This window comes from Bactrocera tryoni, chromosome 1 (genome assembly GCF_016617805.1).
Source record: "Bactrocera tryoni isolate S06 chromosome 1, CSIRO_BtryS06_freeze2, whole genome shotgun sequence".
NCBI lineage: Eukaryota > Metazoa > Arthropoda > Insecta > Diptera > Tephritidae > Bactrocera > Bactrocera tryoni.
In genome coordinates this window covers 80,994,906-81,022,569 of record NC_052499.1, presented here as the reverse complement: position 1 = coordinate 81,022,569, position 27,664 = coordinate 80,994,906, and the positions used below count along the sequence as shown (strand labels likewise).

At 34.8% G+C, this 27,664-nt stretch overlaps 1 protein-coding gene across 1 annotated transcript in view; it reads right to left on the bottom strand.

Annotated features, from left to right (window-relative positions):
* LOC120778527 (protein toll) overlaps positions 1 to 27,664 on the bottom strand; it is a 306,345-nt gene that overhangs the window by 92,851 nt on the left and 185,830 nt on the right. Inside the window, exon 6 of the mRNA XM_040110369.1 lies at positions 24,083 to 24,133. The gene's annotated coding sequence lies outside the window, so the exon portion shown is untranslated. The remainder of the gene's footprint in view (positions 1 to 24,082; positions 24,134 to 27,664) is intronic.

The following is a 27,664-nucleotide window of genomic DNA, read 5'->3' as shown; positions in this document are numbered from 1 at the left end:
ACATATCAATATATGCATATACATACATATGAATGTGGATATGAGCAAAGGCATTCACGCCTTATAATTTTTCCATTAATATTCACTATCGAAAAGCTTTTACCATTTATTCTGCGGCGCATAGTAATCGCACTCACACATAAGCACACATACATACACACATATACATATTCACAACCACTAGCGTAATCGCTGAAAATATGTGAAATAAATGTGGGCGTGTGTGAGTAACCGTTGTGGTGGACATGCAGCGACGGCGTGCTTACATATACATATGTATATTAATACACATATATATACATCCATACATATACATATGTCTATAGTATATTTATTAAAATATATGGATATATGTATATTTTTAATTTATATCGCTATTTTCGAATAACTGCGTTTGTATTTTCGTCCGAACTAACCGCTTTTGTTGTTTGGTCAGTTGCATGGCCGGTATGCGGGACGGAAGTTGGCTGCGGTTTAGCGGAAATGAGCGCTCGCCCAGCTGATAATATGATTTACGATCGGCAGCACCGAAATATGCATTATTATTTTTAATGGTTTTGTAACAAAATCATTAATTTTCACACAGTTGCCATGCAAAATTCAATACAAAACAGCAGACTATTGATGTTTGATCATAAATTTTTCGTTGGAAATATCGTTAATAAGTATTATTGGAGATTTGCTTTGTCCCTAGGATATTTATAGCTTAAACAGTTTATACTCAGTTTGCCAAGAGCATCTATACGCATACGTCGGAGACCCTATAATTTATCTGTATTAAAAAATAGAGTTCTCTAAGCATACTGGTTCATAAAGGCGTGCGTCTAGCCCCTTCTTGGCCTTGTATGGGTAACCTATCTGGTAACCTATCGATCGAACCGACGTTTGACAGTCGAAATAATTGAACATTACGGTGAGAGACAGACCGAGCAGGTATGTATCTGTTTAGAAAGCAAGTTCGCTTAAGGGTGCTAAAAGGTTGCTGAGAGAAGGAAATGTTAATAAGGCAAATGAACAGGACGTGTCTCAAACGTCAGTCAGGCGTCAGAGGTCACTTAAGAAGAAGTCTCACTCGGTAAAGAATCGCTTACGGGAATTCGGTGTTTTTTTTTTTTTTTTGGAAGTACATCCTTCACCCCAACTTCGGGCTCGGATCTGGCTCCCAGCCAAACCTTTCTCCGCAGGATAAATTGAGATGATCAATAGATATTGTAATCCCTCGCTGCCTAAAAACGATTGACGGGTTATACGGCTTTAGAGAATCGATGAACTTTATCGGCGAGCGCAGATACTGCTAAATATAGAGTTCCACTGTTTTCTCAACTATAAGCTATGGTTTTGAGAGGGTGTCTCTAAAGATCCTCTCTACAGATGCCAGAGCATCTGGCCTTAACCACCTCGTGTGGTAGAAGAGAAAGAAGGAGTTCTATCGGACTTAGCCAGCAATGAAGGCGGATCATCTATTAGGAGATCAGTCATCAGTGTTGAGCGGCTGTTGGAGAAGTAGCAGGGCGCTGAACCAGCGATGTTTGAGAAGAGTCTGTAGAATGAAGTTAATTTAAGTTAAACTCCACAATGCAAAGGTGGTTTCCTTAAACCTATTAACCCATCTGTAACGAGAAATGGTCAACATGATGAGCTAAGTGGATTTAGCCACATTCGTCTGCCTGTTCATCCGACCGTTTGTCCATCTGTCTGTCTGTATTTAGGTTTTGAGATATCGATCTGAAATTTCGCACCTGTCCTTTTTTAACAAGAATCTGCTCATTTGACAAAACTGTCGATATGAGGCCACTGTAGCATATAGCTGTCATACAAACTGAACGACCGGTATAAAGTGCTTATATGGAAAACTCTTTCATTTGAAGTGATATCTTCGAAAAGTTCGGCACGGATTATTATCCCAGATATTTATGCAATCTCCGAAGAAATTGTTCAGATCCCATAACTATGACGTATAGATGCCGTACTTTTGTATTTGTGAAGGGTGCAACCGAAGTTAGCATTGTTTCTTTTTTTCATTTTTACTCTGCAAAATATATGGTATATAGAAAGAAAATTTAGAAAACACAAAATGTTTAAATGAGTTCCTCTCCCTAAAGGCAAATTATTTAGAGAATATAAAAAACCTAAGCCAAGGAAACTACACTCCTTTATTTTAAATTTACAGCTTATCACTTTCCATTATAACCTCGTTAGCCATTTATTTAATATATTTGAATATCCTCTATATGTTGAAACTCCACAATTAATTAAATTCTCTTGGATTTAAAGAAACTTTAGAATTGTTAGTTTATATATCACACACATTTTTAGTAAATTTTATATTTTAATAAGGCAGCTAGCTCATTTCACTTTTATTTATTTATTGCTGCAACTAATATTTTCTACTATTTATTCGCACTATTACTTTCGCATCGCCAATTAGTTCATGCAAATGCAGCATAAGGCGCTTAATGCGAGTTATTAGTGCGAGTTTTATTTATATTTATCACACACTGTTTGTAGTATTTTGCGCTAAACAAAGCGAGAATATAAATTTTTAGTTGGAAAATGAATTTATAATGCACGATTTGATACGCTGCATAAATGCGAATGTTTTTGCAATACATTTTATGATTATTTCCAACACATGCGTGCGCAATGTAAATACAAAAGATGCCACTGTGTATGCGTGTGCGAGTAATTGAGTAATGCATCCGTTGCCGGTTTGAGCCGGGCAACAATGAGCGAAATGCAGTTTGCACAATTAAATCACTAAGCAACGAATGGAATGCCACAATTGCATGAGTGTGGGTGCGAAAATAAAAATGAGAGTTTAGAATTACACTTATATATAGTATATATGGTTATAAATGTTAATTTATGTAAAGATGAAGTAATGTCAGTGGAAAATATTAAAATAACTATTTCATACAACATAGGTGGTTATATCCACTTGCCAGTCAAAAAGGATCGCGCTTCTTTTATGATTTGAAGAGGTATTTAATTTAATTTATTATTATTATATTATTTTAATTAATAATGCATTAAAAATAATTTGCGTTTACATAATTTAATATACTTTAATATTAATTGATTAATTTTGAACAATTTTAGATTTCAATGATTCTATAGGCGATATCTAAGAAGGCCTCCGAAAATAGCTGTCTGGCGGTGGGGAAGATTTTTGTGCCTACATATCTTTCACATGCAAAACAACCAAAATTGTTGTCATTATTATTAATCAAAATGACAACGATCGTGACGTAATGGCGGCTTCCATGAAAAAATCATTTTTTTAGAAAAACTTTACACTTGTAGTGTTTTAACAATGCCCGAATTATTATAAAAAATTTTATATCTATTTCACTTCCTGACGATATGATTGATATATCAGAAAAAGTCGCGCAAAAACTCAGTTGGCCCAGCCTTTTTCCTACCAACTCTGAACACTGCGTTTTCGACAAAAACCTGCCGAGTTGACGATCCTTGGCCGGATAAAAACCCCGGTGTGTTCCGGTTACGTGAACCCGAATGTCCTGGAAATGGTTTAAACTTTGGGAACTCAATTAGAGTAAGTTAAAAAATTCTTACAAATGCACTCATATTTTCGAATTATTTTCAAATATGTTCGATATATATTGTGATTCCGTTTTGTCAAAACCGCAAGCCTGCGAGTAATACAAAGCCTCTATAAACGGTCGAGAGATCGTTGAAGACATGCTTCGTTCTGAACGACCTTCGACCTCTAAAACTGATGAAAATATCAAAACAGTGAAGGATATAGTGCTTGAAAATCTTTAGAGAGATAGCTCGATTGATTTTTGGGGATATATTGGGTATGAGACGCGTTCTTGTTCGACTCGACCCGTTAAAGCTGTACTTTTTTCAGTCTTAATAATAGGTCTCTTTGGACATGCTTGATCATGCGAATTCCGATCCCAAATTCATGGAGAGCTTTATAACTGCCGATGAGATATGGGTTTACGAGTTTGACATGGAAACGCATTCGAAAAAATCACGCCAAAGTCGCTCAAAAATCACGATGGTGATCATTGTGTTTTCCGTAGTCACGTATGATGCATCAAGTATTTGTTCCGGAGGGACAGACAGTCAATAAGGAGTTCTATTTGGCCGTATTGAAGCGTTTGCGTAAGAACATCCGTCGAAAACGGCAGGAATTGTGGAACAACAATTTATGGATTTTAGACTATGATAATACACCATCTTATCGAGCCACGATTTTGAACGAATTGTTAGCCAAAAACGCAATTAATACCATCGGCCGACCACTATATTCACCAGATTGATAATCCGTATGATTTTTTCTTGTTTCCCAAACTGAAATAGCCGCTCCCTGGAACCTACTTTCAGTCAATCCAAGAGATAAAATAAAATTTGCTAAGGGTGCTGACGGCCATCTTACAAAGTGCTTGCGAAAAGCGTTTCTAGAACTGGAAAAATCGTTGGCATAAGAGTACACAATCCGGTGGGGATTACTTTGAAGGCGACAGAATAAATATTGATGAAGAATTAAATATTTTGCGTTTTATTTACAATTTTCTCCTTTGTCACAAAGTAGCTGCAAAAAAATTAAGTTTTTGAATTTCACAACTTGTTATAAACCCTTAACTACTTTTACAGTTCTAATATACTTTGTTCTAAATATTGTAAGAAAACGATTTCGGAAATTAATATTTTCTATCATGAAATCAACAACCTCAAATATTTTTATTTTATATAATTTACTTCAAGCATGCTTTGCCCTCTTCAACATAGATCTCTTATCCAGCTTCGAGCCTAATACTCACCCAGCCGTTGACACAGGCTTAAAACTTGTGAACAACATATATGCTACAAACAACAGCAATGCCAACCGCTTACTCATACTCCTTTGCAAGCTCTTCGGCAAGTGGTGCAAAGGCATTTCTCGCACAAAATTAATATTTCCACACGATTTCTTAGCTCCGAGCACAAAGCCTGCGCCACTTGGCCGGACGCGCCTGCAAATGTCAGCGTCTTTAATGCAAACGCGCGTGGCATTAGTGGCGCAGTGGTGAGAGAGAGCAAAACAAAAGCACAAACAAAAAAGAAAAACAACAAAAGCAAGAACAACAAAAGTTAAAAGCTAACAAAACAAAATGAAATGAAATATAGAACAACCGCAGCATGCATCAACGCTTTGGCTGGAAATCGCTTTTCAGTTCGACGCTGCCACTGCACAAGCTTTTGTTGTGCTTATTGTTATTGTAGCCGCTGTTATGGCTGCGTAGCAGAGCGGAAATGAATGCATTTCCTCTGCCACAAAGCCATTTCATATAAATATAACAACAAAGCACACATACGCAAGCGCACAACAATTAACAACAACAACAATTACAAAACAACACAGAGCATTATGAAATGCATATAAATGCGCGGGCAGCAAGAGCTGGCCGAAGTAAGAAATAATCATAACTGAACAGCAGAACATTGCAGTTGCCACAATTTGCGCTGTCGGTGTGGCAAGTCGGTGCTGTCAGGCATTGCGGTGTGAAGGTGGTGGCATATAGGGATAATAGCCGCGCTTGCGTTTGTTTGTCTGGCCGATTGTCGACTGATTGCCAACTGTGTTGTGCGTGCGCTCGCTTAAATGCATACAAATACTCACTCATCTGCCAACGCACTCGCTTGCCCACCTTCCACTTTCATTGCTCTCTCACTCGCCTTGCCACTCTCCCACTCACCCACCTGCATTCTCATTCACTCCTGCCAACCCACTTACCGGCGCCCCCATTCACTCGTGCTCTCATTTGCTTTTTTATACGACTACGATGCACTCGCTCGTTAGCTCGTTCGCTCCACCATTGAGGCAGACATTTCGATGGGCACGTTTATGAATTTTTTAAAAGCACTTATCCACATAAGTAACTGAGTGCACATCGACAACTGACAGTGCGACCATAAACTCGCATTCGCATTGCTCGGCTGTCTCGACCAGCAGCAGCGCTTCTTCCTGCCGCGCTCTGCACCCCGGCTTTGCCGCCGCGTATGTGTTAGGAATGCCAATGCAGCAGTGTGGCAGCATCGCCGCTTTTTCAGTGAATTCCAGCTGCGTTTACTATGCGGCATTCTCCGGCACTTAGTGAGCGTTGATGCGTTGGCTTTGGTCTTGTTGTTGTTGCTGCGTATTGCGGTGTAGCCACCAGCATACTTCATAACACAACACAATAAATATAAAGCGTAGACTGCGGTTGACCTGAAGGATCGGGCTGTTACACGGCTACTTGAGTTCCTTTATTAAAGCTCACTCGGTGCGCTGTTGTGTGTGTATGTGTGTGCGTGTGTGAATGAGTTTGTGTATGTGTGTTGCTGGTAGCTGAGCGAAGCATTGAAGAAAGCAGTGAAGTGCTGCAGACACTCGTTTTCAATGAATTTATGCGTTTGTGGTTATAGCTTTCATGTCCAGTTAAGAGAAAATAAGTTGAGTGTTTAATAAAGTAAAATATTGAACAAAAATTATAAAAAATTTAAGCACGAGTTGTTCATAAAAACAAGAAAAAAGCTTTAACATGACTGCACTGCAGCTATAATACCCTTCACTGGTAAATTTCATGTCATTCATTAAAGGATTTAGAAAGATCATCAGGTCAGTTTGTATGGCAGCTATATGTTATAGTTAAACGATATGAATAATATGTTCGGAGATTCTAGCGTTGACAATGATAATAATCTATGCCAAATTTCGTGTACTTTTCTTGTGAAATAAAAAAATTTTACGAACAAGAACTTAATTTTGAGTGATCGATTTGTATGGCAGCTATATGCTATAGTAAACCGATTTGAACAATTTCTTGGGAGATTATACCAATTTCTTTGGCAATAATTCTTGCTAAATTTCAGGTAGATATCTTGTCAAATAAAAAAGTTTTCCATAGAAGCACTTTATACGGATCGTCCATTTGTATGGCAGCTATATGCTAAATTGAATCGATATCGGTGGTTTTAGCAAATAAGCAGACTCTTGGGTAGAAAAGAACGTATGCAAAATTTCAGGTTGATATCTCGCAAAAATAGGGTTTAATTTGGGTATAAACTACTGTAGGGATAAAATAGTAAGACTTTGTGTTTTAAATTTAGCCCAAAAACCCATCCGTCGAAATATTTTTTTTTCTAGACTAATATGAATGTCAGTGACATCTGTGTTATACTATGTGGTACTCAGATTTTGAAGAATATATTAAAAATTGTAAAATTATGAAGAAAGTCTTACTATTTTTTGCCCACAGTAATATAGACAGATGGAAACGTAGACAGATAGAGGAACATGGCCCAAACGCTCGAAATTATCGAAATTTTATATCTATATCTTATCTATATTATTAGCTCTGCTATTTACCCTGTTCAAAATATAAAAATATTAAAATAGAAAAGAATATTTAAAAGAAGTTATTTATAAATTAAAAACTTTACCCATAAATAATGACTATATTTGGTAGTATAAATTTTTCAAAGTTAATTTAACGCCACTTAAGCTTCAATGCCGGAAATTTCGCATTTGCACATGTTGCATGCTGCAAATTACTTTCGAATAAATTATGTTTGGAATTACGCCGAAATAGTTGCTATCATAAATTTACGCAAATAATATGAAATAGGCGCAGCTATGGCGCAGAAATGGCTTTTAGCATGCATTTGCACAAATACTATGAAATGTGGAAAATTGTGGGGGGCGTTGAAAGCCGTTCGGCAGCGGATTGCATGAAAATTAGATTTCAGTTGCATAAATTGAGGCGCAAATGCGTGCAGCGACTGCAACAGGCCGCTGCTGCGTGCTTAAGTGCATGCATAAAAAGGCGTGCGTATGTGTGCGTGAGTGGAGTGTGATAATACTGGCATGCACTTACGCATGCGCAGGTTCATTATGCTTAGTATGTTTTCTATTATGTATTTTGAATTTGAAGTATTTGCATTTTAGTTGCCGCAAATGTCATATGCGGAGCTGCTCGCAAACAGTTTGTATGTGTGTGTGTAAATGCTATGTGTGTGGTTGCACGTTATGGAGTTCTTTGCAAGTGCATTAATGCAAATGTATACAGTTGGAGAAATGAGAAAAAAAAATTGATTTTTAATAAAAATTATGCGAACTGAAAAGAAGAGTTGGCAGTTTTAGATTCTGTGTGCTTAAATTTTTAAATATTTAGTTATTTTTTTTAAAACAGTTTTTATAAGACTTCTATATAGACTAGCTTTGAGGCATCTCTGGCGTCACAAAAGGAAGGGTTAGGTTAATTTCAACGGTTGTAGTATAATTTAACTGAAATATACTCCTAACTAGAAAGAAGATTTCCAAAAATATGTTTCAAAACTGAGATTGCAAAAGGCTCACTAATAAATAAATAAAAAGAATAGTATATTATAAGCTCTGAACACCTAAAACTATCCTTCGAGAAGAAAAATGAATGACAGAGGAACTGCAAGTAATGAAAAGAAAGCTAAACTCAGTTAAAATTTTTCTTAGGTAACAACACTACCCAAAACACAGACCTTATTTTTGTTGTTGTTGGTAGTTTGAAATTTCTGGCTATTTATTCGCATTTGTGAAAATGCACTTCTTTAATTCTTCTCCACTAATATGGATGTTTTCCAGAAGTCTTCATTTAACTCGGAAAGAAGTCGAAGGAGTTTGGAAGCTTATGAAAGGGTTCCAAAGTCATTTTTTAAATATAGGTATATTTACTGATTTTATAAAAAACATTTTGAAATCTTTTATTAAAAACAAGAAAAACCGTTGAGGGTATAGTAGATACCCTTCACAGGCGCATTTCGTTTAGTAACTATGTGTTCAGTTTGTATGGCAGCTATATGCTACAGTGAGCCGATCTGAATATTTCTCAATTTTTTTCCATATTACATTATTTCTATAAACAATAAGTCATACCAAATTTCGTGAAGATATGTCGTTAAATGAGGAAGTTTCCCATGCAAGCATTTGATTCCGATCATTCAGTTTGTATGTCAGCTATGTGCTATAGTTAACCGATCTGAACAATTTCTTCGGAGAGTACTTTGTTGCTTTAGAAAATGACCTGTGTCAACTTTTGTGAAGGTACATTATCAAATTTGAAAGTTTTCCATACAAGAACTTGATTCCGATCATTCAGTTTGTATGGCAGCTATATGTTATAGTTATAGATATCGAAATCGGCAGTTTCGACAAATGAGCAGCTTCTTGAAGAGAAAATGACGTTTGCAAAATTTCAAAACGATATCTTAACAAGTAAGGAAGGGCTAAGTTCGGGTGTCACCGAACATTTTATACTCTCGCATGATAAAGTGATAATCGAGATTTCATTATTCGACATTTACATATTTTTTTATTTTGCTGTAAAATTAATTAGATTAGATCAATTTGTGTATGTGTGAGTATTGAATTGTATTTTCATTTCCTAATGTATATATATATTATACAGAGAAGGCATCAGATCGAATTCAAAATAGCGTTATATTGGAAGAGGGCGTGGTTGTGAACCGATTTCACCCATATTTCGTACATGTCATCAGGGTTTTAAGAAAATATTATATACCGAATTTCATTGAAATCGGTCGAGTAGTTCCTGAGATATGGTTTTTGGTCCATAAGTGGACGACGCCACGCCCATTTCTGATTTTTAAAATAAGCCTGGGTGCAGCTTCCTTCTGCAGTTCGTTCCGTAAAATTAAGGGTTTCTGACGTTTTTTGTTAGTCGGTTAACGCACTTTTAGTGATTTTCAACATAACCTTTGTATGGGAGGTGGGCGTGGTTATTATTCGATCTCTTCCATTTTTGAACTGTATATGGAAATGCCTGAAGGAAACGACTCTATAGAGTTTGGTTGACACAGCTATAATAGTTTCCGAGATATGTACAAAAAACATAGTAGGGGGCGGGGCCACGCCCACTTTTCCAAAAAAATTACGTCAAAATATGCCCCTCCCTAATGCGATCCTTTATGCCAAATTTCACTTTAATATTTCAATATGCCCCTCCCTAATGCGATCCTTTATATTAAATTTCACTTTAATACTGAGCTAGTCCCTCAGTTTTTATACTCTCGCATATATTTTATACTCTTCGTATATATATACAGACAGACGGACGGACAGACGGACAGACAGACGGATATGGCTAAACCGACTCAGCTCAACATACTGATCATTTCTATATATACTGTATAGGGTCTCCGACGCTTCCTTCTAGGTGACAAACTTAATACACCCTGTTCAGGGTATAACAAGAAACTCAACTAAAATTATCCTATTTTTCGAATTTATGCTAGCACTTGAACATTTTTTTTAAATTACTCTGCATACGTAACCCTTTAAATTAATAATCATTGTATTGAAAATTTTGTATTTCAAATTGTATTAATTTAACAAAAAGAGTACACCTATTTATTTAATTTTTTTCAATCTCTTCACTTTTTTACAAAACTTTACCATTTTTCTCACTGCAGCACTTCGTTTTAACAAAAACAAATTTGTGCTGAGTGCATTTTGAGCGCTATTTACGAATATATTTTCAAAATCCTATTTCATGCGCGCATTTGTAGCTTTTTGCATATATTTAGGCGCACTGTAATGCATTTTGCATGCCGTTACAACTTTTTGCATATATTAATGGGACAGGCAGCATGCGCCCCCTCACCCAAGCACTGCTTGAAAAATAGTGCATTGGCTGAGATATACACACAAGCAAATAGAAAATGGTAGAAAGTTAATGTTAATCCAGAACCGATTTGCTTTTTACAGTTTTTCCTCAAGTACGCCCCAACAGTATTTGGCTAACGTTGCAGACTCGATAACCAGCATCCAAAAGCATTAGCTTAGTCTATATACGTAAATATAGTGTGCTGACCAAAATATTATTTACCAATGCAAATACAAATGCAAACAGTAAGCTTATATGCATTTACAAAAACAATACTTGCTGGCGGCACATATGCTTGGGGCCGCAGCTGCTGCTGTTGCTTCCTAAGCATTTGAGAGATTAGTATGATGTTGCTTAATCAAATTTCTCATAATTAAACTAAAGCTCTTACAAGAATACACAATTTGCAGGTAATTTGCGTTGGGCACACAAAGTTGATAATGATTATGGAGATTTTAAGATTTTTTCTGCTGCATACTGAGTTGGTTGTAATTTCTAGATGGCGGAAATGGCAATAGAGAACAAAAACGTTTCACAATATTAATGGAGATCCACTACGAGCTCTCTTGAAAACATATATTGTTGAAGATTGGGTGTGATTTCGCAATTTATCACTGTGGTTGAGAAATACTAAAAATTATAACAATTTATTGATTTGAGTTAATTCTCGTACAGTTTAGATGACATAAAACTAATACCAGCTTAAGTTCTGGTTTAGTTTTCGACTGATGGCAGATAGAAAAAATATTTGTTGGTTGTTGTTCAGTTCAGCTGTTATTTTATAGATTTATTCATGCTTCTAGAGTAGAATACCCCCTTAAAATTTAAATGGGTAACTGAACAAGAGAAGTAGGAAAGGGAGTAGAAATATATGAACATTTTGACATGTTCTATTATTCCTCCAAACATTTTATAAATAACCTAGACTTGATTTTAGTAACTTAATAGTCTGAAGAAGTTTAATACAAAAGCGCTGTGACAAAAATTAAAAAATCTTCATTATTAGCCCAAATGTAGGCAACATTTTTGTAAAAATAGCGCCCAGAAATGACATATAGGACTACTAGGGGAGTTGTGAATTCCAAATAATTGAATTTTATATATTTTTTTTATATATTGAATTGAATATTTCAATTAAATATACATTGTGACAAAAAAGCATGGTAATTTTAATTCCCCTGGTAAATGATATTTCCATAAAAATGTATTTTTCTAAGTTTGTAGCTCTGTTCTTAATTACTAAGCCAAATATGAGTGTGATCTGTCAACCAGTTTGTTTACTGCAGCTGCTTAAGTCTACCGACTCAGTAGTGCGATGCAATTTTTACAAGGGACAAAAATATCGACAGAAAAATTGTCTAAAATTTTGTATTTGTAACCAAATTTTGTGTGCGAATTTAATAGCGAATATTGAAAAGGCAAACAAAATTTAGTTTTATCAAAAACAAATGAAACGAAGCCTTCAAAGACGGCCAAAAGATCGTTGAAGACATGCCTCGTTCTTGACGACCTTCGACCTCTTCAACTGATGAAAATTTAAAAAAAAAGAAAGATATGGTGCTTAAAAATCGTCAGGAAAAACTTAGAGAAATAGCGAGAGCGCTCAACATCTCTCGCAAGTCCGTTCAAATAATTTTGGGTACGAAACGCGTTCTTGCTCGACTCGTCGCGATAAAGCTGAATTTTTTTCAATGAGAGTACCGTAAACATGTCTCTTTGAATATACTTGTTTGAGCGAATTCCGATCCCACATTAATGAAAAGTTTTATAACTGCCGATGATACATGGCTTTATGAGTTTGATATACAAACAAGTCAACAATCATCGAAATGAAGTTGAAAAAACCAACCGAAACCACAAAAATCACGTCAAAACCGCTCAAAAGGCAAGCTGATGTTCATTGGTTTTTTCGATATTCGTGCCTTGGTGCATCATGAATTTGTTCCGGAGAAACAGACGGTCAGTAGAGAAATCTATTTGGCCATTTAGAAGCGTTTGCGCGAGAACCTCCGTCGAAAACGATCGGAATTGTGGAACAACAATTCATGGATTTTACAAGCTGATAAAACACCAACTCATGGAACCACTATTGTGACCGAATTTAATAACAAAAACGCAATGAATTTCATCGATCAACCACCGTATTCACAAGATTTGGCTCCATACGAATTTTTCTTGTTCCGCAAACTGAAATTGCCGCTCCGTGGAATCCGTTTTCAGTTGATCACAGATATAAAAGAAAATTCGCTGTAGGAGCTGAAGGTCATCCCAAAAAGTGCTAATGAAAATACTCGAAACTTGAAAAATTCGTTGGCGTGAAGGCGACAAAATTAATTTTGATGACTAACTAAATATTTGCCGTTTTATTAACAATTTTCGGGTTCTTTTTTGTTACAATACACATATATGTATTGGAGAAAATTCGCCCAAAAATTGAAGTTGATCTGACAAATAGTTTTGTATTTGTATTTTTTCAGCTTACTGTAGTCGGCTCTTTAAAGGGGTTTATCACGAAGCGCTGTTTTTAGAGTCAGTGAAGAAAGAATCTCCGAAATGGCTGGAGCAATCGACTGGAAACTTTCAAATTTGTCAAGTAATGATAAAATGGAATCAGATTTTGATAATAACTTTCGTCTTTTTAAGCATCTCTGAAGTATACAAGTAAAAAGAACTACTTTTCCTTCGATCATTAGCTGTAATCATCTATTATAATAAGAGGTGATTGTGGGTTTTGAATTGCAGATAATTTCAAGCAGAAAAATTTTCGTCTGTTAAGAACCTTTCGGCAATGTAATGAAGGGACTCCAAGTTTTTCAAAACTAAAAAAAACTACTTTAAAGGTACAAATAATAATGTAAGTGTACATTATTTTTATTTATTTATTAAATAAAATGCCTTTTCTACTAAAATATAAATAATAAATAGTTTTTGGTGAAAAAATAATTTCTGAAGCTCTCGTGTAATATTTTATTTCAGATGCTGATATGCAGTTTATAAGTTATGTTGTTCCAAATTTTTTTTTTTTTAAATGAAAAATGAGCTAATTGTTAAATACCAAAAAAAAACAACAAAAAAATTGTTCAACAATGCGTTATGTAGAAACAAAAATATTATAGAAACAGAACAAGGTTAACTGCTAATTCACTAGTATAACGTATCCTAATTTGCTTGTGTGCTTACGAAAGATAATTAGAAGCAATTTGAACACAGCAAATAAATATACACACAAATACATGTAATTACAAACAGTAAATCCGCAAACTTATTAGCAGTGCGTAAGGCAGACTTGCCAGCTTATCAACATAATTGCCAAAAGACTTTACTCCAGGCAAGGCTCTAACTGATTATTCACTACATAATAAGTTACATAATTATCATGCTGAACACACACACTTCATCCGCACACACACATTGATACAGCGTTATTTAGAGGGATTGGAAAATCCCTTTCAGCAAGGAAGTGTTATAACAAATGTTGTTTGTGTATGTGTGTTAGTCCACAAACGTGCGTTCATTGTTTGAAACGTGTGTAAAATGCCACTGTCTCGATTAATACGCTGCAGTTATAATTAAATTAGTGGCAAAGGCAAAAAGTATTGAGCTGCTGTCTTACGCCGAATGGAAGAAGTGAATTATGTTGCATATGCGTGTATGTGTGTGTGTGTGCGTATGCAAATGAGCTTGCGAAGCGACAACTAACAAGCAGCTTTGTAGTGTACTGTGAAACAATTACTTATCAGTGTTTTTGTCTAGCAATAGTTGCCTGTGTATGCGCACACCGAGTGATATTCATTGCGCTGACGTGGCGTATACGTAACCAGGCGTATGAATAATTTAAGGCAATGCAAATAAACTAACAAGCGCTCGTAATTTTGCTCCAAGGAGTGAGTAATGGAAATGCTAATGAAAATGGAATTACAAATGGAAATGAATACATGGAAAGTAACGCAACTAGAAGTAGACTTGGTAATCACATATAGAAGTACATATTTCTATGAAAATTGACTGGTTTGTCGTAGCGTTTTATTAAAATGAGTGAATATTTTCGTATTGCACGTAACTGATTTTGTGAGATTCGAAGATATGCATGGACATAGAAGATATAAATCTATGCAATTAAGGGTAAGGTTGGTTTGTATGTGAGCTTTTAGAGCGCTAGGTGGTATATAAAAACCATGTACATATATATTTTTAGCAACTAAGCAGTTTGGTTGGCTTACTAAAGTTTGTTGCAGTTAAATTTTTAATCTTTTTTTTATTTACATTTTTACATTACAAAAACTCTTTGCTCTTTGCTTCTTCTATTTTAAAGGGATGAAAATTTCACTCGATTTTTATGTAGGTAATTGTGATAGATACAAAATAATAAACTTTAAAATTGCAAAACTTATGAAGCCTACATTCCAAGTATTGAAGGCTTTTAATTGGTTTGTTAGTCGGACAATGATGAAGAAATTTTATTACGTTTGTATGCTTGAAGGTAGTTTGGACATTGCTTTATTAGCTGCCATTCGTCTGTTCACTTTTGCTCTCTATTCAAATAATTTACTTGCAAAATCAACAACAAAGTTATCGATTAGAATTCGTACAAGAGAGTATGCGGTGGCCTCACTAAAAAGGCTATTTCAGTGCTATCAAGTTTTATTTTACATACTTTAGATCATTTTCACTAGTGTGAGTGGTTTAAGTGGCAATATATTGCAACTTAGTAATTTATAGAAAACCAGAAAAAAGGCTCACAGCAATTTTTTTTAACGTGAAAAAAAATAAATGTATTCTCTAAGAAAGCATTATAACACTATTATGCATACGTCAAGATACATGTTGAAGCAGGTTTGTGCAAAAGTTTTGCCTGTTTGCTTTAGAACTCGGTAAATTATGCTCGATTCGTTAAAGGGTAACGTTTGGCGAATTGAAGGCAGTTATTGTGAATTAATACACAACTGCCAGCAAATGTTTAAAATTATTGGTTTTTGGGTTACATGGGTTTACGGGTTTCAAAAAATCACCGTTTTTTTATTGTCTTATTATATTCTACAACATCTCTAGAATATTGTCCTAAACTTTCAAGTTGATCTGAGTAATAGTTTCAGAGATACAGCCCTGAGAACTTGTGCGCTCGAGACTAGCTAGGCTAAGTGCGTCGTCTTTAAACGCGTTTTTCTCGAAACTGTGTTTTCGAAATCGGTTGGCAAGATATCTCGAGAACTGCTCAATCGATCTCCACTTTTAAGACATGTACGAAGGATTTTTTTTTTAATTACAACTATTTGAAAAAAAAAATTTGTGAAATTTTAATTTTTTTGTAAAAATATCTGCCAAAAATCCAATTTTAAAGTATTTTTTCCTTCGTCCATGTTCTAAGTTAAGGTGTTAACTAAAACACATCTTTTTTCAGTTTAGATGATCCTGTTAGGAGTGAACCTACAAACGCGGTTGCGTCTTTTTTCTTAGGCGTCATCGGAAATGACGTCGCAATGGCCAAGTTTAAAATATTTTTTTGCAAAAATTTCAGAATTTTTTTGTTAATAGTGTATGTTTGTAGCAATAAAAAATTCTAAAAAAAGTATTTAATTTTCTAATTATATTTAAAATAAAATATTAAATTTTTTTTAATAGAAAAAAATGTTGAAAAAAGTTTTATCCCCGAGGAAATCCATGTAAGGCCTTAGTTAAAATATTTTTGATTAAAAATTAATTTTTTTATATTTTATTTCGATGTTGCGATGTTGTTACTTCTTAAACAAATTCTGTTTTTTTAGTTATATGCTTGGGATTAAAATTTTATTTTTTTATTTTTAGTCTGGTCGTTGGGATTAAAAATTGCAAATAAATTAGAAATAAATTTGTACTCCAGTTTTTGGTATGAAATATATATTTATATTTTTTATTTCTTTATACTGTGTGGGATTCATATTTTTTAAATTTATTTTTTTTTAATTAATTAATTTTATTATTTTTTTTGGATTCCCAACCAAAAAATAATAATTTTGTTCAAATTTCTACTCAATTACTTTTTAATGCATTACTTGCAACCCCGATTATAATATATTCAAATAATTGTGTGTTCAAAAATATTTATGCACAAATTTACTATTTTTTAAATTTTTTAAAGAAAAGGAAATAGTTTGAACTACTAACGTAGCTTGAGAAAAAGCACTTCCACACTCTTCGGCTTTTTATAGTTGTATTTGCTTTGATTTATCAGAATCAAGGAAGAAATCTAGTAAATTTGTTATGAGGTTTTTTTCTTATTAAATTTTCAGATCAGAAAGGGCAGAATACATAGACAAAGTAAAGCAAAGGTTTTCCATGTAAAAAATATATAAAAATTAATATTTTTTTCTTTTTCAAATAAGTAGAGTGAGTTGTTTGATTAAATCGTATTATCAATTACATATTTCTTTGCGCATTAGAAAGCATATTCATTACATTTAATTCGAGTGTTTAAAAATTCGCGAATTACAAACAGTGTTTGCCTCCATACACATAGAGGGAGAGAGAAAGTGAAACACATAATTTAAGCTATCACTTACGCAGCGGAATTAGTGCCGTTTTAGTTGTATTTAATCTGCCCGTCCTACATGGCGTATGAGTGATTTAATTAATTTCAAGGAATGCAAATCCATTGCGCTTATTCCTTGTGTACCCTTTGCATTTTAGCCAAACAAGTGAAACGCAATTATTTTGATGCCTTATAATATATAATGACATACATAAGCGCGCACGAATAATTTATTTTTCGGCAAGCTTAGCTGTGCACACATACAAATGTAGTTGGGTTATGTAGGTGTGTGTAGGCAGTCGTGTGCATACGCTGCAGGCAATGTAGAAGCGTTTTAATTGCTTGCCATTCGGCAGGGATAACTTTAAGCTGCATACATGCAATCACAGCTGCTTGGTATATAAACATTTTAAGGATAATTGCGCTGCATTTGCCTGGCTGCCCAAACAAAGCACAGCAGCAAACAAACAATCAAAATGAAATTTACAAAAGTATGCATTTTATTCTACCACTTCCCTTTTCGCACATCCCGCACATGCGTCACATGCGCTTCCAGTGCTTTCAGTTGCAGTTTTCGCTTGTGCCTTGAACATATATATGTATATATACAGTACTTGTGTATGTAATTCTGTAACTGTCTGTTTGCCAGGGCGTAGCGGCGGAAAATGTAATTACATTTTTAACTGCATTGCTGAAGGATAATGAATGCCTGCACACACTCGTACTCACGCAAGCACGCACACACACACACACCCACACAGAGGCACTCACTGTGTGCTTAACTGGCAGCTAGTGAGTTGGCGTTGTGTGTGCGGCCGTAATTGTCTGCGTGTCTGTCATGCCAAGGCACAACAGCCGGTGCGCGCTCATCCGATTGCGATTTGCATGCGTGTGATGCTGAGAGCAACGGCTGTTGTTCGTCTGTTTTTACTCACTTGCTGCGCATAAATGCACTCGCTGGCACATTAATACATACATATGCTTGCGTGTGAGTGTGTTTGTGAATGGTTGAAAATTGTGCAGACAAATGGAAAAAAATAAAGAAAAGCGAGACAGAAACACATAAAAGTGCGGGATATTAATTGCAGTTGCAAATGTTTAAGTGTGTTCGCTTTGTATTTGCGGTTTGCCGGAAGGAGTTTTGTATTTTTGGCCACAAGGTAATGGTTTGCATTTCGGTTGCCCTTAATGGTGAACATCTCACATACTATACTCGTATATGTGTTGCTTGTTGTAGTGGTGTAGCATGTGTGCACAGTGTGAATTATTGCCGCAAAAATATGCTTTATCGATGTGCGTGTGTGTGTGGCGTAGTTTGTGCTTTTGTTGTATATATTTGAATTTAATTATTATTTTTTGGCGCAAAATTGTTAATATTTACACACAGAAACTTATTTGTATTTGCTGTTTGTTGAGAGTTGTCTGAGAGGAGTTGACAGCGTCATTTGTTATGATGATATAAGTGGTGTTATGAAAGAATTTCAGCAGTGGAGAATGAGTAGACGCTTAAAAATAGTATAATTTAAGTTCGAATTATTTTTTTTGAATTTTGAAATTTTAAATATTTTTTTATAAAAAAAAATTAAAGCCCAATTTTTTGTCAAAAATCGGTTTTTTTTGAGAAACTGCTGTTTTGTCAAAAAATTGTAGTTTGCTTATTCTTTCAATCATTTACTTGACATATTATGCTTTAATGAAATCTGTTTGGTTTTTTTAATTTCTTTTTCGGAAAAAAATATGGAAAATTCGCTTTTTGCGGCCTACTAACTGTGTATAACACTTAAAAGGCGAAGCATTTTTTTTAATTTCGAAACTTTTTTTTAGTTTAACGAACCCTAAAAATGCTTGATAGTGCTTGCTTGTTTATGGCAAAACTCAAGTCGAAGTACTGAAAAAGGAATATGCATATTTTTCGTTTCGAATTTTTGAGTGCTTTGCTAATCTCTTAATTACCTCCAATTGACAGGAGAAAAAAACCATCAATTTTTTCATTTTGTGAACACTTTTCAAGTGAAGCTGAGTCAAACTTGCTTATACTATGGAAACTTTTAATAAAACTGGGGAAGTTTAACTTTGAAGTAACTCCATCACTGGTTCTGACTGTGCTGGTAGCTCTGCTCAGTCAATTACCAGAGTGTCGAACTATTGTTTGTTAAATATTATAACAGTGTTTCTTGCCTCAGCACTATATGAAGAGTCGTAAGTTCACTAATAAGAAATTTTTGGTTTTCGATTTTTTAATTTTTTTTTGGAATTTTTGCTGTTAATCTTCATATCTGTAAATTTAGTAGTTTTTAGCCAAGTTCCCATCTTCAGGACTATATATAAAGTCATAAAGTCGGGTTTTAAAAAATATTTGTTTGTTGTTTTGTCAATCTTTATAAATATATAGTTAATAGTGTTTAGTCAAATTCCACTAAATAGCAAAAATCTAAAAAAGGTGGAAGAGAACTACTTCCAGTAATGCATATTAAGTTAGTAGTATTGTTTTTTAATAAGTTTCTTGACAACTACCTAAAGTTAGAGACATACTGTCGTACAGAAAACACAGGAAAAGATGTAAACTTCGGTTAAAATGAATCTATAATACCCTTCATATACATGTACCACAATGCTCATTATTAGGCCCTCAACTATGGAACTTCACGACGAGGGAGTGTTAAAAATACATCAACCAAAAAAGGTGAAAACAATCGCATATGCGAATGACCCCATAGTGTTAGTGGTGGCTTAACAGCTAAATGACTTTCAGCTTAAATGTAATGATAGCGCAAATGGTCTACGTCAATGATTTGCTACCATGAGTTTAAAGTTGACTGAGCAGAAAACGGAAGTCTTGCTCATAAGCACAAGGAAGGTGGAAGAAAGGGTATCACATACCATAGCCGAATGCGACATTATTTCACAGCCGTAGCTCAAGTAAATAATTAGGCGATAGTCAATCCGTTTGATAGAAGAAACTTAAAGTCTTTCTATCCCCCATGAGGTAATAATTAATCCGGTCGATCCGTGGGAGAGATATGAGTTGGAAGTAGGTTAGATTTCGATGCTTCTTTCTACTATACAAAAAAAATTCCTTCATATATAAAAAAGTTGTCATACCAAACTTCTTTACTCCTTTGTTCTGAAGAATTTATTCGGAGAATGTGCCATTGCCTTCGTAAATAATTCTTGACACATTTCTGAAGGTATCTTTTCAAATAAAAAAGGTTTTCTTATAAGAACTTGATACCTTACTTCAGTTTATAATGGCAGCTATATGGCTTGGTGGTCCAAAATCGGCTGTTCCGGTAGGTGAGCAGTTTTTTTTTAGTGAAACGGACGTGCGCAAAGTTTCAGATCGATATCTCATAAACTTAGGAACTGGTTTCAATATTTGCAGACAGACTTGAAGATGACTAAATCGGCGCAGCACGTCACGCTGATCATTTGCTTATATATACTTTCTATAGGTTTTTCGACTTTTCTTTGCATGTATTGCAAGCTTCTTGGCAAACTTATTATACCCAATTCAGGATTAAAAAAGAAAAATCAATAATAAGCGGAGTCGCAAAAATGCAAAAATGCTTCAAACTTCCTCTAAATCATAAAATATATTTTTTTACTTTTATAAGTTCAATATTACAACAACTATTTTTTTTTAACTTATTTTTCAAAAATGAACGAAACCAGCATGGGTTTATTTAATCTAGTTTTAAATGAGAAGTAATTATGCAATTGTGAGGCTGACAAATCGAGAAGACTGAAGGAAATGTCTAGAGCAGGATCAGTTATACAATGGAACATATCTTATGCACTTGCCCCGCATTGGCAAAACTACATTGTAAGCATCTAGGGTCACCACGGTATGATACACTAGAAGAGGTATCGAAGGTGAGGCCATAAAGTCTGTTGAAATTCGCGTCAAGCGCAGGCATCCTAAGGTGAGCACTTCTTATGGACTCAGTAACTGAACTCCATCTGGTATCGCAAAAGACCAAACTGGTCTATGCGTGGCTCATTGGCCTACCAGATCAACCTAACTTAAACTATTTGTGCAATTGAAAGTAGTATGAGTGCCATGTGGAAAAAGAAATCTTCCCAAATTCTACCCATGACAAAAATGTAATTTTAATATTTGAAGTGCAGTTCTTGGCGCACTTGTATTTGATATTAAATTAATTCGAAATATATTTTATTTTAGAATTTGTTTAAGGACGAAAATATTTTTTAAAAACTCTTTGAGTACACACATTATATTACACTTTTCAAGTATTTTCGCCAAAAAAGGTTAGTATATTTTATTTTTTGCATTATTTCATACACTAAAACACTGAGGAGTGGAATGGAAACAAGTGTTTGCACACATACACACACCAATAGGCTGCAGCGAACGCATTTATCCGCGCAAAAACCACTTAAAAATATTAAGGCGATAAAGTGTGCATAAAAAGCAATGGATAAAGCTCACTCAGGCATAAAAAACAATTGTTGCCAATTGGCGAGAATCATAAGCAATATTTGAAATAGCTTTCACAATTTGCTTTTTTGTTCTTGTTTCTCAATATCGTAAGCTGCAATAAATTGTCTATGAAAATGATATTTTTTTGTTAAATTCGAGGCTCGGTTGCAAAAACGTGTTTGCTACATTTTGCCGTTAGCTTCTAGGCTGCATTACATATTCAACCAACATTTATAACGGCAATTTGTATTGTTTTAATAAATTTAGTTTTTTAATAAGTCTCTATTTGCTTGTTAGTTTTTGTATTTTTTGTTATTTTTTGTATTTTTTCCGGCATTTTATTGTGTTTTAATTGCGCTATCAATGCATGAAATGTTAATACAATACCGTTGTTTCTGACAACATATGCAATCGAGTTTTTTTTGCGGCAATCCAAAGCGCATATTTTCATATTTTTTCGACAATTACGCACGCATTAGTCACATATGAATAAACTTTTTATTGCCGCTTGTAGAATTTGTAAATTTTTATGCGACAAAACAGATAAATTTACATTTGTTTGTTAGAAGTTGAACGTGTCCTTTGCATTCATAAACTTTTGGTATAACGGATATTTAGTTGGGTACTTATGTTTTCTATTTTTTTATTGTTATTTTCGAACAATCAATATTTAATTGTATTGTTGTTGTTCATGGTTTGCGGAGGCATGTAATTTGCAGACATTACATTTGGTGTGGTGAGAATTTTTTTATTTTTTTTTTGTTTGAAAAATAATAAAAATTGAAAAAAAACCTTAACTGCGGCTGCACTGAAGCTGTAATACCCAACACAGATTCATTTTTTATAGCTAACATAAAATAGTAAAAAAATATCTTTAATTTGAATTTAGTGGTCAGTTTATATGATAGCTAGATGTTATAGTAATTCGATCTAGACCATTTCTCCGTATATTATAGGAATGGATTGAATAATAGTGTGTGCCAAATTTCGTGACCATAACTTGTCAAATAAAAAAATGTTCCAAACAAGGCCTTGTGTTTGATCGTTCAGTTTATATGAGAGCTATATGCTATAGTAGTCCAATATGAACAATTTTTTTTGCAGATTGCATAATATTTTTCGAAAATAATCCATGCTAAATTTCTTGAAGATATCTCGTCAAATGATAAAGCTTTCCATACAAGCCCTTGATTCACATCGTTCAGTTTATATGGCAGCTATATGCTATGGTGGTCTAATATTGGACATTCTGTGAAATGAGCAGCTTCTTGGTGAGAAAATAATATGTGCAAAATTTCAGGTCGATATCTCAAAAAGTGAGGGACTAATCCGAGCATATACAGACGTGCAGACACTTGGACAGACGGACTCAAAGACAGGCTGTCTGAGGGAAGAACATACTGAATCGACGCAGCTCGTCACGATCAATCACTGATCAGTTAAATATACCATATGGTATACTTTGTAAGGTCACGTTTCCTGTTGGGTATTCCAAACTTGGTGGCAAACTTACTATACCTCAACAAGGCTATAATAAATAAAATCGTGGAAAAAAATATTCATATAGAACTTAAAAAAACGGTAACTGCAATTCATCTAAATACAATTATTTGTTTTTTTTTGGTGTTTTATTAGTATTTTAATTACATTTAACCACAACAACTTACAATTAATTGTTGGTTAAATGTGGCTGGCAAGGTTTGGGAAGAATTGTGGTAAAATGCCTTTAACGCTTGTCTCAACTTTTACATTTTCGCTTTTTTATTTAATTTCTGACAATTATTAATCTCTCTAGGTGCTGATAAATAATAATGCTAGTTGTTTGGATCTCCCTTAAGGGATAGTTGTTAAGCTAAAAGTCAAAGTTACAAATCTACGCTCGGTATACTCTAGGCATTTAGCTTAAAAAAGGATGATATGCCGGAAATGCGCTTAATTATTGTAGAAGTATATTTGGTAAAGTAACATTCCTTTACGGTATCACCGAAATATTACACTACTCAACAAGTATGAAGGAAAAATTTGCGATTGATGTGTCAAGAGGTCTGTGGGGTATTTGAGATGTCCTAATTATTTATTTGATTTAATTTGAGTTCAAAAATTTCCTATCACGTACAGCTGTTTTTCATTTTAATAAATTGTGATGGTTTCACTACTACACGTCTTCACTACAACGCAAAAAAATATAACGGTAGGAAAATTTTTATTCGGCATAAGCAACCCAAAATTTGTAAGAAATGGCTTTTAACACCACGCAAAATGACTGTAAACGAATGCCTATTTTTAGTTTAATGCTTAAGAAAGGTTGCCGCACAATTGAAGCTAATAGTTTCTTAGGAGTTTGTATTCAGTAAGGAAATAGGAATTCTCAGTTCGGAAACCTACTTTATATTCGATTTTGTCGCAGTCTATATTACTACTCACGGTTCATCGTATCGTGGTCACTACTTTTAATTTATAATAAATCATTTAAACATAAATTACCTTTAAATTTGTTGCCGCTGAGCTTGCTGCGACGCGTAAGAAAATTATAATCTACAAAGAGAGGAATAGTTGCTTTAATAAGTATACGTTCTAGAGCGCAAAGAAATAAAATAATGTTTATATAAAATAATTATTTATATTTATATATAATATTATATATATAAAAATAAATACTGACTTATATTATATACCTGTCTATGTAAAATAAATTTATTGAGTTTTTTTGAATTTTAATTTTTCAGTTATTATTACTGTCTTTATTTTGACCTATTTCGCTTTCACTTTATATTTCTTACAGGTATGTTGCTTTATATGTTATCAACAGCAAAAAAGGTAAGTGACTTTGCTAAAATATTTCACAGTACGCCTAAGTGTAGGCAAGGTTAAATTTACTTTATTTAAATATAATATTGCTTATTATACATATATAGCGAGTTAGGATATATTTGCTTTATATTATATATGAACAATAATTGAGCAGTAGTTTTTTGAATGATATTGCCTTCGTGCCTGTTCAGAGACAAATTTTTGATTAAAATTTATTGATGAGCTTTATTTTGGACTATCAAAAGGATTCATGAATCAAATTTTAGTTTTTCAGTTACTGCCTCTTTTTCACCTTTCTTTCTACCCTTTGCCTCTTTTCGTTATCACTTTGTATTTTTTATGCTGTTTTTCTGATTTATAAACTGCATAAGGGGTATGTGACTTTGCTAAAATATTTCACAGTACGCCTAAATGTAGGCAATATTAAACTTATTGTATCTAAAAATGACTTATATGGGCTTATATGGGTAGTTGGGATATATTGTACTGTGGGATATATAAATTTACAGAAAACGTTATTTTGATGTAAAACTAAATTTGCAAAATCAATTCGATGCCGAAATGAGTACATAATATTAAAGCAGTTCTCAAATGAAAGCACAAAACTGCGACTCCAAGATAACTTCTTTCAAATTATCTCTATTTTTTCAAGATGTACAAGTATATAGTCCTGAAGTCTTGAATACCTAACATGCACAAAAAACAACTTCTGGCAAACTGTCAGCACTTATCGAAAAATCGTTAAGCTGAAAAAGGATAGCCACGTGGCAAGGTATTCATAGACCATGAAAAATTGGCGACGAATTAATGAGATTAATGTGAATTTTGTTAAAATCGGCAAAGCAAAAAATCATTTTTTTATTGTGACAATTCATGCTCTTGGTTAACACTGCGGGTCATAGGGGCAATAATGGCAAATAAGCTGAAATGTTAAAGGTTTGCGTTGCAAAAAATCCGCCGAAAACAAACATAGAGGAGATGTCACACCGAAAAAGGATTAATGCGAAAATCTTACATAAAATGTGATGACAAGCGTGAGATATGCGCGAAAAATGAGATAAGCCCCGCTAAACTAGGTAAAAAAAAGCAACAGCAAAAATTAAGCTTGAAGCGCCAAAGCTAAATGTGGACGGATATTATTTGTAATTGCATTAAAGAAGCTAGAGCGCATTGAAAAACGCGCAAAAAGTCAACATGGTGAGCTGGTTAATGTGAACGAGACTGCTGGCTAGCTGCTCCAACCGCCGGGGTTCACTGCTTTCGACAACAAAGCCACAGAGACCGTCCTTCAAGCAAATAGTTGACGCAAAAACAGTTTAAAAAAAACTCCGAACCCATAAAAAGTGGCAAAAATTCATGGCGAAGTTTGCAACTACAATTTTGTGACAGTCAAAATGCGAAAAATACGAAAAGTGCGGGCTCCTGCGCTGCAGCCGAAGCAACGGACTAACGGGCAGATGCTTTCGCAATGGAAACTGTTGTGACAGTTTTCGTTTTCGGTGCCTTTGTCAACTTTTTCTAATGCGAGCGGGTCAATTGTGGAAATTGGCATGAACTTGGCATCAAAAAGATTTTTCGACAGCATTAATATGTAAGAAATGTGGAAATGTAGATAAGGATACGGATATGGATAACTAGCAGCGTAAGGAAGAGGATAATTTATGCAAATTGCATGGCGGAAGAGCTGAAGTAGAAAATGAAACGCAGAATGAATTGAAAAGAAAATGAAGTGAAGTGGAGTTAAGCGCAGAGGACGACGTGGCCACGCTGAGTGTAGCGCATTCATGGCCGGAGTGAATGACATTACCAAGAAATTGAATTGGTTTTATTAGATTGTGTAGCTGTATTTGTGGATTGTATGACTTATTGTGACAATGCAATTGTGGCAAATGAAATTGTGGAGCGTAGTGCGGCATCGTGTAACTTGCGAAGTTAAGCAGTACGTTTGAGATATACTACATATATACGCCAAGTGACAATCGGGTACTGGAAGCGTTTTGCAACTGATGCTTCAGAATTTGATCGTATTGTGTGCCACTGTGTGTTTGTTCTATTGATCAGTAAGTAAGCATACGTAGAATTGTATAGGTTAGGTTAGGTTATTTGGTAGACCAATGAGCCACGCATAGACCAGTTTTGGTCCTTTGCAGTACAAGATGGAGTTCAGTTGCTAGGTGCATTAGGAATGGTCATCCTTTAGAATCCCTGATATCTTTTCCAGTGTATCATACCGTGGGTATCCCAGACGCTTACAGCGTAATCTTGCCAATGTGGAACAAGTGCACAAGAGGTGCTCCATTGTTTTCCTAGTGTCCTGCGCTAAACATTTTCTGCAGTCTTCTCGGTATGTCAGAACAATTTTGAGGGCATGTGTCACCTTAGACGGTGGTGACCAGTTGGTATACCGATCATGTTCCTACAGTCTTTTCTATCGAGTGTTAATATAAATTTTGCGTACTTCCCAACTACCGTTTTTCACATGACATTTGCAGTTTTGCACTCAGGTTGCTCGTTTCATCGGGTTTTGATTTTCTTTACCATGCTTCTGTCAAGATCGTCGTATAAACAATACATGGGGTTTTCCAATGTTGATCACGTTTCGGATGTTAACTGTACACCATTCTTGGCAATCCACTATTTTATTATAATTTCATTACATTGTGGCCGGGCACCTATTAGAGGTAGAGTTGCTTGCTTCTGGCAACATTTTCCAATGCTGCCGGCTTCTCAAGACACTTCTTTCCGATATGCGATACAAGGTTACTGCTTTGATTGCAGCTTGGCTGTTTATATAGAGGCTGACTCTGGAATTACCTGCAGATGCATTAGAGACCAGCTCTGCGGCTTTCGCAATAGCAAGAACCTTAGTTTGAAATATACTGCTGTGATCCGGCAACTTAAAAGGCTGCATAATGTTTAACCCAGGGCAGCATATTCCCGCAACCATCCTTTTTATCTTTACTTTGAACCTTCTTTCTCAGTTGTAATGTCGTATCATGTGGTCGGTGTTTACTAAAACACCATTACCCATTGAATTGTGCCCGAAGAGTCTATATGTAAATTCTCCTGCAGTCAGTAGTTGTCCTGCCGATTTCGCTGTGCAGTTTTCAGCGAAGAGGTCTACAGGTGACAGGTTTAGTACCAGTTCGTCCGCATATTCCATATTCTTGGCCGTCCAAGTACCTTAGCAGTTTATTCATCACTAATGTCCTTAGAAGCGAAGATAGCACCCTAACTGGCGGAGTATCTCTACAG